Source organism: Gymnogyps californianus, chromosome 5 (genome assembly GCF_018139145.2).
Source record: "Gymnogyps californianus isolate 813 chromosome 5, ASM1813914v2, whole genome shotgun sequence".
NCBI classification, from domain to species: domain Eukaryota; kingdom Metazoa; phylum Chordata; class Aves; order Accipitriformes; family Cathartidae; genus Gymnogyps; species Gymnogyps californianus.
In genome coordinates, this window is record NC_059475.1 from 20,653,555 (window position 1) to 20,666,889 (window position 13,335).

At 40.9% G+C, this 13,335-nt stretch overlaps 1 protein-coding gene across 1 annotated transcript in view; it reads right to left on the reverse strand.

Moving 5' to 3' along the window:
* Nucleotides 1–13,335, reverse strand: part of LRRC56 (leucine rich repeat containing 56) — a 64,809-nt gene that overhangs the window by 15,641 nt on the left and 35,833 nt on the right. The gene's annotated exons all lie outside the window — the stretch shown is intronic.

Below are 13,335 nucleotides of genomic sequence, written 5' to 3' on the forward strand. Positions count from 1 at the left end.
CAGGTAATTGCTAAGAATTAAGTGAGGTTTGCTTATGCTGGCATCGTTTGCTCTACACACATAACCCAAATTAACATATCCGAGCTGATTGCACAGTCATCTCACTCTGTCCTCTTATGGACTTACCTTTCTTCTGCTTTTGCAGTTGAAAGGAATAGCACTCTTGCCAAATAACATTTTTTGACTGAGCAGAAAATGATAATCCTTTCCATCCTATTTTCCCACCCTTTAGGTCTAGCAAAATATAAATAAGGGATCTTTTATATGAATTCCAAACTTTCTGGTCCCAAACCCAGAAAAGCATATATTGACCTGCTTAACTCCATGCACGTGTAATGTCCCACTGACATTGCAACCATGCATAATACAAAGATAATGCAAAATGCAAAAATGGTGGCAAATCAAATTGGGGGCTTAACCACCTTCCATCTTTGGTAACATTAAGTTGCATAAAGCCACTACTCAAACATAAACAAAATACAACACTTGATCAAATCCCAAACCAACCAAAAGCTCAGAATTCTCTACTGTAGCCGTGATATCAGACTATCTGAATAATAAAGAACTAAACAGTGGGGAACTAAATACCAGGACAGTTTATCAGAGGAGGTAGAGACTAGCATGGAGTTCACAGAATCACAGCAATGGTTGAGGTTGGAAGGGACCCCCGGAGGTCATCTTGTCCGACCCCCATGCTCAAGCAGGGCCAGTTGCCCAGGACCACATCCAAACAGCTAAAATAGTTCTTAAATAGAGATTCTTGGACTTCAAAATAGTGGATTAGCTATCTTTTATGGTATTTATTTTTATAATATACATTATAATAAATAATACATACTTTAATGCACTGTCTAGGGAAAATTGCAGAAGATGAAAGAATATGGTCATGGGGTCCCTTCTGATCTTGGAATAAAGCTAACAGTTGCCTTACCCATGTCTTCTCTTTATGGACCATGGGGAAACAGAGCAGCTTTGCATTGCCCTCTGAGAACCTCTTGCAGCTTTAATGCAGCTTTGTAGCAAAAAACTCTACAGTCAAATTGCCTGCTTCAGGGATACTGCACAGCCAGCCAGTCCAAGAGGTCAGGAAGGAGTCCTTTTACAAGTGGGGATAGGCATATTCTTGTCTATGTTTTTTGTTGTTTCTCCACCATCTGAACACTTGGGAAGGGCCATGTCAGGAGAAAGGAGACTGCATAAGGCTGAATAAAGGATGGATGCATGGAAAAATATCCCCAGATACCTCTCTCCTGCGATTTGCCAAATACAGGGTTGAATAGGAGTTTCTAGGGTGAAATTGGGGATTTTCACCCCTCTGCATTCTGGGGCATGGTTTGTCCATGGGCATCATTCAGACCTAGCTCACTTCATCCATCCTCTACCACTGCAGGGGCCCCAGGCATTGGGTGCCTCTGATCATCTCTTCCCTGGATGCTGCAGATTTAAGTAAGCTCACTATGGATACACCATACAATGTGTTTACGTAATGTTTTATAGTCTTTGGAGTACAAAGAGTACAGCTGATCTAATGGCCAGAACAAAGCAAATAAGAAAAATCTCAGTCACATGACACATCTCTTTCCATCTAAAGCTACTCCTCCTTACAGGAGAAAACCCTCAACTGACATAAACCACAACGCCTCCACCAAATTTTGTCTATCTAGGCAGCTTGCCCGTACTGACACAGGACTTCGCTGTCTAGTACAGAGACACAAGGATAAAGAAAGCCACGCACACACAGAAACTCCCTTCATGTATAAACAATACGGTTCCTTCTGCAAACTTACTTTACCTCGTCCCTTAGCTATCAGGGCAATGGGGAACACTTGCCATTGTGTCACTGTACCTGTGACCAGATAAGCCCCTAAAAAGATGGAAGTTTGTCACATTTCTTTCCAAGTACTCATTCAGATTTGCCTGACCTGAAGGATTGTAATGTCCCTGTATGTCGTCACATCCCCAGCCTTGCAGAAGATCTTCCAGGGACTATTTACGTTGTGCATATTTTATAAATAAAACAAACACTGGTTCTAAGGCTTCCTTAAGGAACAGATGCCTCCCAAAGTAATATTTACAGAAATTTATTATTAGATTTTCAAGCTGCGTGCCTATAATAAGAAAGAAATTAAATTAAATTACAAAAGCAGAACCTACCATCAACCAAGGCCAACCCATCCATAAACACAAATATGGCATTAGGAGTAATGTGAAGGAATTACATTGCTCATTTCATGACCCACTTCAAGCACTGATGAGTTTTTCCAATTTCAGGCTAATTTTGGTGCAGAATTTTCTTTTCTGTAAACCACTGAACATACGTAAAGGAGAGCGGTCACTCTCATTTTTATATCATTGAAACAAGTGCTTCTGATAGGCGCTTTGTTTATCAGGCCAGCAAAACTGAAAACAATCCTAACTTGATTACTTTACATATGGCATGGTAAGATATGATTAATGAATTTTATTTTTACTTTTTCTTTGTCTTGTACTTCCTAACTGAAGGTCTTTTGCTACAGAAGGAGCTTTCAGTAATATGCTTGTTCCTAACGTTTCTCTGTCAATATAAAGGATTCCAAAACAAAGCAATGGATTAATTCCCAAGCAGTTCTTACACAAGGCCCTGAGAAGAAACAGCTATCCCCTCTACTGCTAAAAGCTTGATCAATTCATGCATTTTGAAGAAGCAGTCCTGTGCTCCTACTCAGAGGTCAAAGGGTCCCAGAGTTAAATCATATCTCCCTCTGCGTGTTATGGTTTTCAGTTCCAGTGCTGGCTATGGCTAAACCCAGTGCACACGAACAGGGTCAGTCCCTACTCACACTGTCTGCTAAGTCACGCACAGCACGTATTCACTCTGAATTATTAGCTAATGAGTCTTCAAGCATTCTCCTGCTGCAGACACCATCAGAAGATGCTAATTTAAATGACTTCTAAAACCTACTTACCTTACTCTTCACAATTTATGCTGCCAAGTATATAGTCTCAAATCCATTCCAGTTTCATTCATGGGTTGCAGCTCTGACTCTCCCACAGCTAACTTTGGCGCAAGTCAGGAGTAGCATGTTTAAGGTTAATACTAATCAAAGTTGATTAGTATTAGTATTCTAGACAAAGGAATTAGGTTGTATATCCCATGTCTTGGGTACTTGCAAAAGGCAGAACTGCTGCGTGTTTCCAATGCAACCCAGTGTTTGATAACAGGGTCTTGTTATTAAAAAATGCTTATACAGACACCACAGGAAAGAAAAAAACCATGGAAGCTAATGGGAACTGGTTTCTTATGAGGCTAATGTTGGCTGTCCCAAGCTCACGTTTAACCCATGAAACAAGATACTACGAAAGCACGAACTTTGTTGCACCAAGTGTTTGGTATCACTTGGCCCACTTTTGCTCTCTATACTCTATTTCAGGAAATGGAGCTAGCAAGCCAAGGTACCTTCACCCCCTGCCCCTCAAGAAGAGCACTCCAGCTCTTATGGAGAGCAACTGACTGCTGTCTCTCCTTCTCTGCTACTGTAGACAGGCAGCAGCGAGGAGAAGAGGCAGAAGGAGTTTTTCCTCCACCCAGCCCTGACCGCAGAACTTCGCTGCAAGTTCAAGCCGGGAACAAAGTTCCCCCCTGCTGACTCCGGGGTCGTTCTAGCTGCTGGAGGAGCCTAAAATTCTGTGTCATGCAGTCACATTTTGGCCCTGCAGATCTTTACTCCTGCGTCCATAACGAGTCATCTCCAGTCAGAGATGTTATCACAGCAAAGTACATCTGCAAATATTTTATTCAGTAACCAACAAACTAATCTTTTGGAAGCTGCGTGAATCATGCTGCAGCATCAGAGAAAACTCCCTCATTAATTACTACACAGATAATTGCCCCCAAGAGCACGGCTGCTGTAAGGTGAAACGGCAATGTAACTCAAAGCAAGCTGCTCCCGACAACCGCATGCACCTGCATTTCTGAAAATACTTCTGAAATATTCTGGCTGGTGAGAAGAGAACTTAAGAGCTTGCAAGAGATGGGAGTGCCTCCTCTGGGACCAGCTCTACTGCATCTGGCACGTCCACCTTGGAGGGGGTCAGAGCAAAGTGAGGCGTTGTGTGAGCACACATGACAGCCATGTGCGTGCAAGTGTGCACATGGGTATGTTTTCATTCATGTTAAGTGCAGAGGGTCAGATCAGCCCAAATTGGGGAGATGCATCTCATGACTTTTTAACAAGAAATGGAATTAACAGGAATCTGCACTCTGATAATAATTTCCCAGGGTAAATTATTTTAGTATAATAATAAACTCTTAATGACAACTTACCAGGGTAGTAAGAGAGAAAATCCACTATAATTATACACGTAGCGTAACAAAACACCCCCCCAAAAAATAATCATTGACTGAGACTAAAATTAATGAGACACATGTCAGAGACCAGAACCCTCCTGTATTAGGCATGATATAAATGTATAGAAAATGACAGCATCTATTTAAAAAATAGGCTAGAGAATATGATTGAGAAGTTTGACAGCTGAAATAGGAAAAAGATGAGACATTGTACAAAGCTGGTGGCAGCTGGTCATATGATGCAGCACAGGAGCGCCCCACTGATGTGCAAACAACGAAGAGCATATAGAAGGAACCAGAGGACACTGTAGAGGAAACATAGCTCCCATTAATATACATAACGGATAATTCAATTCCAGTGGACAGGTGTCCCGTCTCGAGTGACGTGGAAGCCGGGAAGTTTACAGAAAGGGCAAGGAATTAATAGGCAAAGCAATTATATTATCCTGCTCACTTCTGCTGCGGTTCACGCAGGTCAGGTTTGAAGCAGAGAGACAGAGCATGGTGTGGGAATGCGTACATCGTATCTTTGGTTGTGATAAACAGAGGATTACAGCCTCTGAAGTTGCCAAACCAGTGTCCTCCAGAGTAATTACTCCACACACACACCCCTATACACTTGCCTGCAGAACGTGCACTGAATACCAGATCATGTTTTTAGTATCCAAAAGTGCCAAGAAACCAACAGACTCCTCTAGTTTCACCTTGAACCCACAAACTTGCATTTATAATTGATTTTTAAAAAATAATATTAATAAACTGAAGGGTTTGAAACCTGGGTTCCAACTATCTCCAGATACTGCTGCAGGGATGGGAACTCATCAAACAGCTCTGTGTTTCTGTGAGGGTCTTGGCAACACCCTCCCCACTTGTGCATGACCATTTAGGATTTTTTCCCATGAAATTTGATGCTCCCTTCTTGTCATCATTCCCCCAGACTGGGGGGAGAGCATAGGGGTAAGGAGCAGTTTGGCTTACAACACCTAATAACAAGTTTGAGAAATAATGTGTTCTTCCATTAATCCAACATCCTTGTTCTTCAGGGATTGATTCGCTCCAGCCAAAATTTTACTGGATGGAGACCAGACCTAGAGAGCCAAATCCTGCTCTTGGTTTCACCACAATAAATCTTGAATAGCTCCACTGAGTTCAAGCTACCCAGTAAACACTTGCAACAGCACAACCCTGAACACATTCATCAGCTTGAAAAGCATCGTTTCTTTTGGAAGCCGGTTTCGAATCGTTCACCTAGAAATAAAACACTAAATCCACTGAGCTTGCAAACAGTATCTCAAAGCACACATGCATCTCTTGAATAAATCTTCAGTAGCAATACATCTAAAATAGCCATTGATGTGGATATTATTTATTTTTAAAGGTTGCTCTGAAAACGAACACACTGGTAATTGGAGAGATTTAGATTTTAAAAGAGTGACCAAACTACAGTCTTACAAAATAAAGGGAAAAAAAAAATCTCGTCTCTGATCTACAGAAATCAAGTTGAATTTATCAAGCCGCGCTGTGATAACAACGAGCCGGTCCATATGTCAGCACACAATGGTTTGGTTGTACAGATAATTCTGACATCAGAAGCAAAAACTTTTAAAGCCTGAATGTTATTTAAATCAATAACATATGTTCTAATAGGAAGCTTACATAATAGTTTCATTGTACTCTGAAATAGCTGTAAAGTATTCAAAATTGTAAAACTGATTGTATGCATGTGTTGCTCGTACTTGATCAAATCCATGACACAGCCCCCAACTCTGCAAGCAGCACTGAGGCCACTTCCTTATGTCCCTGCAGTGCCCTTTCGCAGTCGAACAAATGTCATACAAACGTGAAGACCTGACTTGCTTTGCAGTACTGCAGCCTTGGTTGGTTTTGTACTTACTCTTCCAAATTCAAGTATGCTGAAAACCATTGGCTTGGGTCTCCTCTATCTTGCATCTCACACAGCCATGGCACGCAGGTTGCCTTTAGCATCTTATGCTCCCTTGCGCAAGTGTGAACCACTGCCCAAGGTGTAAGATAACAAGGATCATGTCCCATCTTTTGCTGCCAGAAGCCCACTTTTAGGCTGAAATGCCATGGAAATGTAGCACCTAATATTCTGGCCTCATTCTTCCTCTGAACTGTGCAGCTTTTTCACAGTAAGGGTTCCTAACCCTGTTGAGACAAGTTGTTGGAGACTTCAAAAACTAAGCAAAAAGAGACTTTGCTAGGCAATTCTCAACTCATAAGCTTAAACACATCAGAGGAAGGCAAGAGTGTTTTAGGCTGAACGGAAAGCATGCATCTACCAAAGGTCTTTTTAAATAACAACCGCGTCTATGAAATTCTGTTTTCTTAACTCCCTTTTACATGCAAATGAAGAATTTCTGCGTGAACAAAACATTATTGTTGCCAAAGGTATTTGCAGTAGGGTGTTTCTGTTGTCCCATCTTTTTGAGGCAACCTTCACATGAGTAAGAAGCTATTTTCCAAATGGGCTGCAGTGCTGAAGCCACTGGCAGTATTTCTCCCAACAAAAGGATTTCACTATTTTATTCCAGGGGTTTTTTTTGGTTTGTTGGTTGCTTTTGTTTTAAGTTTCAAGTTTGGAAAGGGGCAAAGGTCTGGCATATTGCTTTTTTAACCTGTGGATCTCTGCTGCACGCTTTGCTGACAGCAAAATGGATCTCTGGGGAGGAAATGCAACTCCCCCAGTGCTGCACAAGGGGTAAATCAGGGAGAGCATTCAGGGTATCACACTTTGTCCAGCCTGTGACTCTGCCTTCTGAGCTTTGTTATGCCAAAGTGAGAGCCAGCTGCCACAGCTTTCGTGGGCTTGCTAAAGCTAATTGCGATTATCAAGGAGCCATGTGCTTTTGGCCAGCACCTTCTCTAAAGCGAAAACCTGGAAAAAAGGACAGGAGACTACTTGGCTACAGCAGTCAAAAATACAAACTGTTCAAGGCAGTTTCGTTGTTGTCCAGGACTGGAGCTAGAGACCATGCTGGTGGTCCTGGTAGAGTACTTGAGCTCTGCCTTGGACACGTCTGTGACCAATGCTTCAACCAGAGACACTGCATAAAAATCCTTGTTCCACTAACACCAGTGCCAAACCTCCCCCTGCCTTCAGTGGGGCTGAGATCTCGCCCTCCAGTGCCAGCAGGTGAGGATGGCATCTGGAGACAGGAGATGACAACAGAGGAAGAACCCAACCCCAATGAGATACATCTTTGGGCCATTCCCGATTTACAACATTTTCACTTGTCATTGCTGCTTCTCATTGCCTCATTGAACTCACTGTAGCAACCACAATATTACACTGTGCTATGCTACTTGCAAGCACTTTATTTTCCATGTCAGATTATACCTAATTTAAACCAAAAGTGCTTGCTGAGACCAAGAGGAGAGGGGTATTTGTAAATGAAATTGAGTGCTGATACACACACTTCTGTAACTACTCATAATCATGCTTAAGTTAACCCAGACGCTTACTTCTGTTAAAGTTAATACACACGAAATGTAGTTTTAGTTTCAAGTGCTCTCATTTTTAGTTGCTGTCAAAAAACCTAGAGCAGAATAATGGGCTTGATCAACGTTGATCAGGAACAGCAATTCCCTAACACACGAATATACAGCATGCGTGGGAAGGATAATGTAATTTTGTGTTAACTTCCTTTTGATCATGAAAACTGCTTGTCAGCTTAGTTACTGGTAGCGTTTTAATAATGAGAGATCAGTTGCTTTAACTCAGCTCCCACAATTTGAAAGGAGTAGGGGTTGCCAAAGTGTGGTTCTGTGGGCCAAGACCTGCCCTTGATCTTTTTTTTTCCACCCTGCTCCAGCTCCCACCCTCGGCATGAAGCTGTGCCCCAGAGATGCTGTAGAAACCCAATATACCGTGCTGCATCTCACTGGGTGCATTACATCTTCCACAAGAGCAAGTGAATTTTCAAATAGGATAAAGTTGAGACAGTAAATTAAACTCTCACACCCACATATCCATTGCCCCTCAATTTAGCCCCAGAGCTACTGACAGTTCCTATAGCTTTGGCAATCGTTCAGTCTCATTGTTGAAAGTTTACATATAAAAAAAAAAGGATAATGAAACTGTGGTTACAGAATGAATTATTTCCATTGAAGGAATGAATCCCACAGCACTTTAAGATTTCCTGCATGAATAACTTTTCAGTGTCCCACATGTTGTATGCCTGTTTCACAGTATGTTCCAGGTCTGAGCTTTGGCAGAGTAAGACAGATATATTGCAACTTTGATTTAATATAGACCTCATCCTTCAAAATCAACACTTGAAACTTTTAATGCTGCAGGGTAAGCAGAAGGAATATTCTGTAAAAGATCCAAATCAGCTGACAGATTCAGTGCTGTTAAGACACACACCATGAAAAAAGCCCCCCCAACCCCTTTTTCTGACTACCAGAAAAACTGGAATTCTAGATTAATTGACCACACAGAACTAAAGAATTGGATCAGCTGTGAGTTGCTACTCAACTTTTGTCATGGCAATGGCTACAGAGTTTCCACTGGAAAAAAAATACTTGAGATATTGCAGAAATGGGTTGATATGAAAACCGAGAGAGAAAATGTAATTTAAAGTGATTTAGTCTGAAGGTACAGTGGCAGGAATGCAGGTTCTCAAGATTCTTTAGATCTGGCACATTTGTACGACACTAATGATTTTCTCCTGTGGCTGATGGCCATTTCTTCTTTGTACCTTTTCATTCCTTTCTTTTTTTATCTGTGCATATATTCAATAAGAAAACAGAAAAAATAGAGAAGCTTGCAAGGAAAAGATACAGGTACAACTTGCGCATGTGAATGGCTGGCAAATGCCAATGGATTTCCTCCAAATTTCTTTTCTCTCTCAGCCTCTAATGTTCACCCCAGATTTGGCATAATAGACTGGTCTCCATATGTCCTGACTCAAGACTTTTTCCTTAAACCATAGCTTCAAGGGAGACTTTGCTTGTACTGGCCTCCAGATGTTCTTTTACAACAAGTAAACAAGATGCAGAAGAGAAGCTTGGGAGACCTCAGAGCCCATCAACCTGACTACTGAGGCAGACGAGACTTTATAGATTTCCATACTGAGGGTGTTACTACAAGACAGAACCTCAGCATTTATTTCACAGTACACCAACAGACATCCCAAATCTAGTGCAGGTGTGCTAATTGGATGTACAGCAAATTCCACACCCTATCCTTGACTTTCAAACAAATTCCCACTCCAGGGGGATCTGGCAGTAGATGTTGTAATGTGTCCTCAGTCATGGAGATGAGCCTTATGGCAGAAGCGCAAACCCTCACAAGGGCTCTCAGCTGCCAGAGATGCCACTAATCAGCTCCACTGATCAATGGAGAGACTTCATCACATGTGAGCAGACTAATTGTTCTAGCTCCCCAGCACCCTCCTGCCAACACAAGTCTCAAAAGGCCTGCATAAACAATTTCAGAGGAGCTCACGCCAAATTCTCCCACCCATCTTGACCTAGCTTTGGAGGCAATGGTAGTTGCCACCCACAAGTAACAGTTCCTTTATAGACTGATTTGCAATGGTTCCTTTGCAGGAACAACTAATTGCAATGGTTCCTTTACAGACTACCAACAGTCTCACCAAAATGGTACACAGTCTTTGTGCAAGAGAAACACATACCATGTAGACTTCCAACTAGTTCATGAATTGGGATAAAATCCTTCATTGGCTATGATCTATACTGATCTTGAGAAAAGCAATTCTATTAACTTGAGCTGGCTAGCTATTGGCTGTGAAGGGAAAATATTCCCCCAAACAGCTGAGAAGTCATGTAACCCACTACCTGAGACATTATTCAAAAGTGGACACTCACACCATGAATTTCAGTGGCTCTCTGTATCTCTCCAGTGAAAACAAAGGTTTCCAGATTGACATACCTATTAATTTTTACATAAGCTAACTCAAATACATTGTACAAACAATCTGGTATCACTGTTAAGTACAGACAGCAGGAAATTAAATAACTGTATTTCACAAGACACAAACATATAGATATGCAGTTTTCTTTCAAACTGTGTTAAGACTAATGTTTCTTCTGCACCATTAAGTTAGCTTGGGAATGCAAAAAGGAAAAAAAAACTCAGTGAAGATGGCTGTGAGTGGTATTTCATATTAATAAGTGTATAAGCTAGAGAGAGATGACTTCCCCCTAACTATAATGCTTTGTGAGTTTAAAAGTAAATACCAGTTAACCGAAACTATTTAATAAAAAATAATGAGATTCTTGAAAACAAAAAACTCCAATCCACTCAGAAAAACCCTGCACTTTCACCTTAAAGTAGTGGGAAGAATCATTGCATATTGCAGATTAGAGCAAATACTCAAAATATACAGAATTTGCTTATTCACATAGATGAACCTTACAGAAGGTCCTTTTGACAATGATGGCTGTATTGTTTAAACACATAAGAGTGACAAAATAAGACTCATTATACAAATAAGCACATTTCCAAATATTTTTAAAATCCTCCAGTATGATTTAGCACCCATATTTTTATGTGTTTATTTTATAAAGGATAAAAGTTATGCTACTGATTCTTACTTTTTCTAGGGTCAAAATTTAATATGTGGCAATAAAACTTTTTTTTTCTTTAATTTAAGTTCATATGGAACAAATGTTATGTTTTAAAACTGGATTTACCTTGGGATGTTGAGAGCAAGAACTTAAAAAAAAAGTCTGTGGGAGCTTAATAGGGATAATTATTATAATTATAAATAAAAGCAAGATGAACTAAACAACAATAAGCAGAGTAAACCAAACTTCTGTAAGTTCTTGCTGATGGTGAGATGAAGCAGTAGAAAGTGGAGTGGTAGGACTGTGAGGCTGATGAAGTTCAAACCAGGAGATGCCACAAATGGTCTTTCAAACACGCAATCCTTCATAAAACTTTTGTTACCAAAAGTGGGTGGTAGGTTTCATTATCAGATCTTTGTGTTCAGGTTCTCACCTCCACGAGAAGAACATACAGTGCAGCTTAAGGCAAAGGGTGAAGAATGTGCATGCATTATACCTGCTGATGAAATTGCAAACTTCACCTCCTAAAACACGAAGGCATTTCTGTATTTGTTTTTGCAGGTATTGATCCACCCCTGAGAGCTGATGCACCCTGTAAAGATCTCAGGACAGAAGGATAAAACTTTGCCAAATAGCAAATCAGAAATAAATCTAGAGAAAAAGAAGTGTGCATGTATTTTAGGGGAAAAATAGCAACAGGTCCTTTGTGTGCAGTAATGTGTCCGCAGAAAATAAGAACAACTAAATCAACTCCTGCATGGAGAATATTTTATAGAAACTAGATTATAAAAACTGATTGTACACTGAAATTCAATTTATGTCTTGTTTATTCATATTGCTTGGCAGTTACTAACTGATGAATACAACCACATAGCTTAATTTCCCCTCCAACCTGACTCCCTCCCTTTTTTAAAATCAGCACTTACCTTTCATTCCAAGAACATAATTTCCCACTGAATATAATTATTTTCAATAAAAAACCCAAACAAGCTGCAGACAAGTAACTTTCTTGTAGGAGAGAATCAAAACAACCTACACACCCATTAAACTAACGCTAAGATTATTTTCCTACCTATTTCCATGAAGACAACCCTTCCACAGCTGGATAGCTCCACTGGCAATGGGCTAATTACTACTGCTTGCCAACGCAGTTCTTTGGGTTTTCTCAGACAACAATTATAACTATTCTTTCTCATCACTGACTAAAATGAACATTTAGGTATAAATTTTCATAAGTGATCCCTGACATTGACAGCTGAAACAGAGCAGCTGCAAACCCTAATAGCCAGGCATGTAAGTACTTATTTGCTGGCAGAAATCAGGTAGTTATTACCAACATTTTTATTTATCATATTTTAGTAGCCACCCAGAGCATGTAAGTGAGATCATGATCCTATTAGGCAAAGCCTTGTACATAACTCATTCAAAAGACTGTGTCTGCCCCGGAGTAATATATAAAGTAAACAACTGAGATGATTGAAAATATGGCGAATTTCTACAGCTAACCCAGGAACTGAGTTGTATTTTTTAAGTCCTGGTCCAGTGGCTTAGCCACAAAACGTAGACTTGCCACAGCCTAGTCTAGCCAAAGCCTAGTCAGCCACAAAGCCTCTAGTCATTGCCATTGCTATCTCCAGTTGGTTCAAAGAGTAAAACTGTCCCTGTAATCCCAGCGACTGGAATCAGGTGAGCTTGTGGACCCCTAAAAGGTTCCTCATTCACTGAAAGCAATTGGTGCATCTTAAGTAATTACTACTTGTAAGCAAACAGTATTTGTAAGACCAAAACACTGATTAATATAGAATTTCAGAGGTTCCCTTTGGAAATGACAAAAGCTTTTATCTATGTGTTGTCATGATGAAGGAAAGGAAAGGAGAAATGGTGTATGGAGAGTGAGAGCCACAGATGTGGCTTTTGCAGGCGTGGATGCATGCACTTTTTTCTGCTCGCTGACCTTAAGAGTAAGGGCTGGATTCTTCCCATGGGACTAAACAGTCTACCCTCAAATGCCAGAGAAGGAAGGCAGGATGTTTCTATCCTCAGACCTCTCACAAGAAGGGAAAAGCTGAGAAGTGTCCACCATCTCTACTCTAGTCCCCTGACCCGCTGCAACACACCGTACTGTCAGCACATCCACAGCTCAGGGATTACTCGCTTCGAGATGAGCTGCATCTCCTGGCTGGACAAGACCAAGTGAAGCTGGACCCCAGAAAGAATTGTACATGGAGAAGGTTTGAGGGCTTCATGTCAACAAGCCCAGGCTCCAGCAGAGGTATTTACCGTTCAAATATTCAACAGAGCTACGTTAGCAAGGTAGTGACTGAGGCAGCAGTAAAGAGAAGCTGAACTCTCATCTCGGATGGGTGAATGGCACGAAAAAACATCCTGAAAGGTAAGGCCACTCTTTACCAAGTATACTCAAAGTGGTGTGTCTATTTAGATGGTGGGCA